The sequence below is a fragment of the Chelonia mydas genome, chromosome 1 (genome assembly GCF_015237465.2).
Source record: "Chelonia mydas isolate rCheMyd1 chromosome 1, rCheMyd1.pri.v2, whole genome shotgun sequence".
NCBI classification, from domain to species: Eukaryota; Metazoa; Chordata; order Testudines; family Cheloniidae; genus Chelonia; species Chelonia mydas.
In genome coordinates, this window is record NC_057849.1 from 328,053,644 (window position 1) to 328,059,973 (window position 6,330).

A 6,330-nucleotide genomic window follows, 5' to 3' on the forward strand; every position below is an offset into this window, starting at 1 on the left:
TACAGAAGAGAAGAACGAGGGGGGATTTGATAGCTGCTTTCAATTACCTGAAAGGGGGTTCCAAAGAGGATGGCTCTAGACTGTTCTCAGTGGGAGCAGATGACAGAACAAGGAGTAATGGTCTCAAGTTGCAGTGGCGGAGATTTAGGTTGGACATTAGGAAAAACTTTTTCACTAGGAGGGTGGTGAAACACTGGAATGCGTTACCTAGGGAGGTGGTGGAATCTCCTTCCTTAGAAGTTTTTAAGGTCAGGCTTGACAAAGCCCTGGCTGGGATGATTTAATTGTGGATTGGTCCTGCTTTGAGCAGGGGGTTGGACTAGATGACCTCCTGAGGTCCCTTCCAACCCTGATATTCTATGATTCTATGCCGCTGACCAGGGGCATGGCTAAAAGGGGAGAAGGCAGGAAATGCTCTTGAGTGCTGTGTATACAATCACCCAGTCATATTTAAAGTTTAATTTTAGTTAGCAGGAAGTATCTGGAACAACAAAGTCAAACAATTCAAAGCAGTTCTTACCTACCTATCTAATTTTCAGAATGCTCATTACTTTAGTATTGTTGATACTTGGCCTGAGCAGTTAGTCAATATCCAGGGCCTTGCTAGGTTGTTTCCATTAGGAGGAGAAATTGATGAGATGAGCTGGTATTTGTTTATTGCAATCCTTCATATTTGCAAAAGATTCACACAAAGTCCTGTTTTCCTGGATACAGATGGAACAAGGCAATTTCTTTGTTCAGAGATGCAAGTCTGCCTTCTCAGCGAGTTCTTTGCCTCAAAGAAATATCTCTCTTGGCTTCCTCCCATGGCTACACTCACACTACGTCTCTGCTGACTTTCTATGCTCACACACAGATGGATACACACAGCTGCCAACCAAGCAATGTCCCAGCCCCTGCATGTGCAATCAGTCTCCAAGGAAACACATTGGGCCACATGACTCAGCATCTACTCAGGCTTTGCCAGGCTGGCTCATGCCTTGGGCAGTGGCTTCTCTTGTTTGAGCTATCACTGAACAAAGATGAATTTAACTGCCCCTTCAGTTTAGCCTGAATGGGAGGTAGCTAGCATGCTCATCTGCTTTAAATAGAGCTGTGATTACACATAGATCAAAAGACAACTTGGTTGCAGCCAACAGTGCCCTTCAGCATAACCATATCCCTGGCCTCAGTCCTGCAAACACTTATCCACATGCTTACCTTTATACACAAGTAGCCCCATTGATTGAAATCAATGGTACTACTCACATGTATAAAGTTAAGCATACATAAATGCCGGCAGTATCTTGTGTTACTCTAGGACCCTTGTCTCTGCTAACAGTCCCCACTCCAAGGTTGCCCTACTATAGGGAACTTTTATTTCCCCCAACCTGCTTTCCTGACCCTGTCCCCTTAAATTTGACAGAGCCAAGTAAGCACAACTGTAAAATGGCCATTTGGCAATGGTATATGTCCCTCTCTTCCAGCAGGTAGATATTCTTACTCCTGTGTTCCCCTTTCACTATTCCTGAGGAGAATGGTTTATAGAGCTTAGCTTAGCTCAATCCTGCTGTCTGTATGTCAAAAGGGGATCCTGACCGCATTGGATATTCACTCCCTGTCTGGATGTTTAGCTGTAGAAAAGCTATTGCTTGTTCATTGGATATGAACAAGGTCTTTTCTCCAATGCATTCTGTTCCAGGCACAATTTCAGAGTTATCTGTTTCCATAATGCTTTTAGCAAGTTCTACAGTTGAAGCCCTCAAGGTAATGAGAAGCCGGGATATGAAATTATTTCACGGACTACCGTCATTCTCTTTTGGTGAGGCAAGATAGGTTTAGTAAGCAGTAGTCATACCGTGCCATCTAATGGTGAACGGTGGCAGTGCATAAACAAAGATGACAGCAACAAAAGTCTGTCTGAGGAAAGCCCTAACGATTATGATTCCTAGCAAATAAATCACAAGAAAAGGCTACTATGGTTCTGAAGTGGAAATAATGAAATTACATTGACTCACTAAGAAATTAAATAAGACAGATTGCAGGCAAGAAGGGGATGTTTATGGACACAGTGAGTATGTCTACACAACAAAATCTGTGTGTGGGCTACCCTATGAGCTAGTGTGAATCCAGCTAGTGCAGGTAATTGTAGCAGAGACGACTGCAGGGCAGGCTTCAGCACAAACTGGCAAGCCAGGAAAGTACCCCAAATCTGTGCCAGGCTTGGATTACCCCCGCTGAAGCCTGCACTGAGCCGTTAGTGCAGGTAACAATAGCAGCAATCTGGATTCAAGTTAGTTCGGGTAGGCAGGCCATGCACACAGCTTTTGCTGTGTAACCGTACCCCAGCATACTAGAAGGCTGCACACGTCATTGCTTCTGTAGGCTGAGCTTTTTGCACATACCAGAGGCTCCTTGCATTCCTCCATTCTCCCCCACAAACTCCCTGTGGGGTCCCTCTCTTATTCATCACTGTTTCAGGCACACGTATAAATAGATAAGCTTGTATCATTTATAATTTATTTATTTTCTTTCTGCCTGGGAGAGAAGTCATTCAGGGTGTCAGCATTTTAAAATCCATCTGGATGATGGGCAGAGCTCAATGGTGGTCACTGTTATGCTGGACTGATTCTTTGATCTACAGGCAATTACAGACCTGGTTGCAGCTGATGGATATGTTTTCCAGATGCCAGGGGCTCTGTGTGTCCCCCATTTCCTCCTTCTATTTTCCTGATTTTCACCAAAATCAAGCATGTAGGATCTATATTAAAAAAACAAAGAGCTAATTTCTTTGCAGTTACAATACACAATCGCTGATGTAGCTGTAATATCGATTGCCATTAGTTTATCCACATGAGAGCATAACAGCTTGTGCTTCCCATAGATTTTAAAACATTAATACATTTTACACTGGAACCTTGCTAATTTGCACACCCCAATATTTGCATGCCATAAAGGGTGGTCTCACCCCACTTCTCAGCAAAGCTTTTGTAGCAGAAGGCTGTAGTGGGTCTCATACTGCTAAAGATTTGTTACTTTCAAAATATATACTATAGAGGATTCATTAATATACTATGAAGTATCATCAAAGAAGTGAAGTGCATTTTGTGATGCATTATCCTCCTTAAAGGGAAATAATAAATAACGAAAAAGACAGTTCACTGATGCAGTGTGATCTGGATCTTTTGGTAAGTTGGGTGCAAGCAAAGAAGATTCATACAGCCAAATGGAAGGTCATACATATAGGAACAAAGAATGTAGGCCAAACTTACAGGATGGGGGACTCTAGCGTGGGAGCCAGTGACTGTTTAAAAGGACGAGAGGGTTATGGTGGGTAATCTGCTGAACATGAGCTTCCAATGAGATGCTACAGCCAAAAGGCTAATGATATCCTTGGATGTAAAAACAGGGGAACATTGAATAAGAATAAAAAGATTATATTACCTCTGTATTTGGCACTGGTGTGTCCACTGCTGGAATAATGTGTCCAGTTCTGGTGTCCACAATTCAAATTGGAGAGGGTTCAGAGAAGAGTCACAAGAATGATTAAATGATTCGAAAACAGGCCTTGCAGAGGTAGACTCAAGGAGTTATCTATTTAGCTGAACAAAGAGAAAGTTAAGGGGTGGTTTGATCAATGTCTATAAGTGCTCTTCAATTTAGCAGACAAAGGTATAACAAGAGGCAGCAGGTTTAAAACAAACAAAAGGAAGTATTTTTTCAACACAGCACACAGTTAACCTATGGAACTCCTTGCCAGAGGATGTTATGAAGGCTAAGACTACACAGAGTTCAAAAAAGAACTAGAAAAGTTCATGGAGGATAGGCCCATCAATGGCTATTAGCCAGGATGAGCAGAGACAGTGTCCTTAGCCTCTGTTTGCCAGAAGCTGGGAATGCGCGACAGGGGATGGATCACTTGATGATTACCTGTTCATTTCATTTCCTCTGGAGCATCTGGAAATGGGCACTGTTAGAAGACAGGACACTGGGCTAGATGGTCCTTTGGTCTAACCCAGTATGGCCGTTCTTATGAGCAAATGGCTGGAAATTGAAGCTACCCAAATTCAGACTAAAAATAAGGTGCAAGTTTTTAACAGGGTGGGTAATTAACCATTGGAAAAATTTGCCAAGGGTTGAGGTGGATTCTTTATAAATCAAGATTGGATGTTTTTTCTAAGACTACACCTGCACTACACACCACTAGTGATGGCATTTACTGTTTGTGTAGCTACACTCCATAGCAAAACGCAGGCTGTGTCCCCCCTGCGGTGTACAGCTACACATGTTAGTGAAATGCTCTGGTAGAAGGGACGCAGCAGGGAAAGGCTTAGCAGAGCCTTTCCCTGCTGCCGGAGTCTTTCCCTGTGGCGGGCATGTGCTCCAGCCATGGGGAGCTGACTTAGCTTTTCCACACTGCTGGTGCCTTCTGAGCTGCTGGAGACTTTCACTGCAGCAGGGCAAAGCTCCAGCAACAGGACTCTACACAGCTAAAAATAGATAGGGATGCATGGCGTGTGCAAGTAGAAAGTTGTGTAGGGTGTGTACTCAGGTTCACACCCACATCCTTCAGGTGTGTCTTTACTCTCCTAAACCATGTCTCACTGTCTACACTGCTATTTGTACCCAGGCAAGGGGGCTACACATGTATGCATGGTGTACGCCGCCGAAAGAACCGGGCAGTGTATGCTCTAGTTCAAACAGGAATTAATTCAGAGACGTCGTATGGCCTATATTATACAGGAGGTTAGAATAGATGATAACAATAGTCCATTCTAGCTTAATAATCAATACATCTTAATACATGTGCCCATCTGTGAATTAGCACAGTTCAGTAGTTTGCAATGGGGTTGTTAGACAGTTATAAGTGTAATCTAGCAAGATTTTATTGTAAATGTCTTTTCTGAAAATTGCCTTTCTGGGCCAGGTACTATGTATAAATGCATTCTCCTTGGATCTGATCTAGCGAAGCAGCTTAGCACATGGTTAAGTCTGCCTAACTCAGTCAAACACGTGGTTAACTTTAAAGTCGGACTTAAATATACACTTGAGTGCTTCGCTTAATGTATCCAATCCAACCTTACCCAATTTTCTTCCCTAAGATTTGCACCATGAAACAAGAGTAATTCACATTCTGCATTGTTTTCTGTGTAGGTTTATGTTGAATGTGTTGTTCATAAAACAGTCACTAGATTTCACGTTAAGTGAACTGTTTACTCTGAATCAGGTGTTCCACAAAGAGAATCCTCAGTTTGATCTCGGAACTGGGCAGCTGTAACACCTGTTTAATTGGGAGGCACGGAGGGAAGACCCACAAAGGGGCTTAGGCATCACAAAACTCAGTGCTGCAGTGCCTAACTTTTAAGGGTATGTCTACAGAGCAATTAGACACCTGTGGCTGGCCCATGCTAGCTGACTCGGGCTCATGGGGCCCGGCTTGGGCTGAGGGGCTGTTTCATTGCTATGCAGACATCTGGGCACAGCTGGAGCTTGGGCTCTAGGATCCTGCCCGAGCCTGGAAGTCTATGCTGCAATGAAACAGCCCCACAGCCTGAGTCAGCTGGCATGGGCCAGCTGTGAGCTTTTCTTTGCCCTGCCGCCAAATGGCATACAATGCCATGAGTTAGGCTCCCTATGTAATGCATGGGGAGAATTGGGCACAAAAAGGATCCTCAAAAAGAATCCAGTAAGATGAACCAGCTAGCCAGTGGGAAATGCCAAAAAGTTTTGATCCCACCCCTTTCAGGGAGTTAGGCAACTAACTCTGGGCTGGAGGGAGGCACCTCCCTCCCATCAGGATTCACAGTCATGGACCCTCTTCCTGGAGTTAGGTGCCTAAGCATGGTCAGCCCATTCTCACGGGGGGCGGGGGAATGCTTGTTTCAGAGCAGTGATTTGATCGCAGGCCTCTCACCATCAGTTGACTAGCCTAATAACCAGGCTAGAGAGAATGCTGGGTTTGGACTCTCTCAGTCTCTGCTTCTGAAGCCATTCCACTCTGTATAAAATACATATTTCTTGGGCCAGTGAGAGAGAATGACCCAGAGAATCCCCATGGTTAGAGCACTCACCTGGACCATGGGAGACCTGCTCCAAATCAGGAAGGGGGGCTTGGAACTTGGTTTTCCTGCATTGCAGGTGAGCACTTGAACCACTGTGCTGTTAAATATGCTCCTCCCTGCTGTTCTTTGTGCAGATAAGACATGCTCTGTGTGCAGGTCCCTAATAAGGCTCAGCAGGAGAGAGATGCAGGAATCACCTGTCTGTGAATGAAACGGTGTCTTTATTGGGGGAAACCTAGGGCCTTCAGGCAGCTCCAGAGTTATGTGGTAGCTGAGTGGGGGTTGTGAG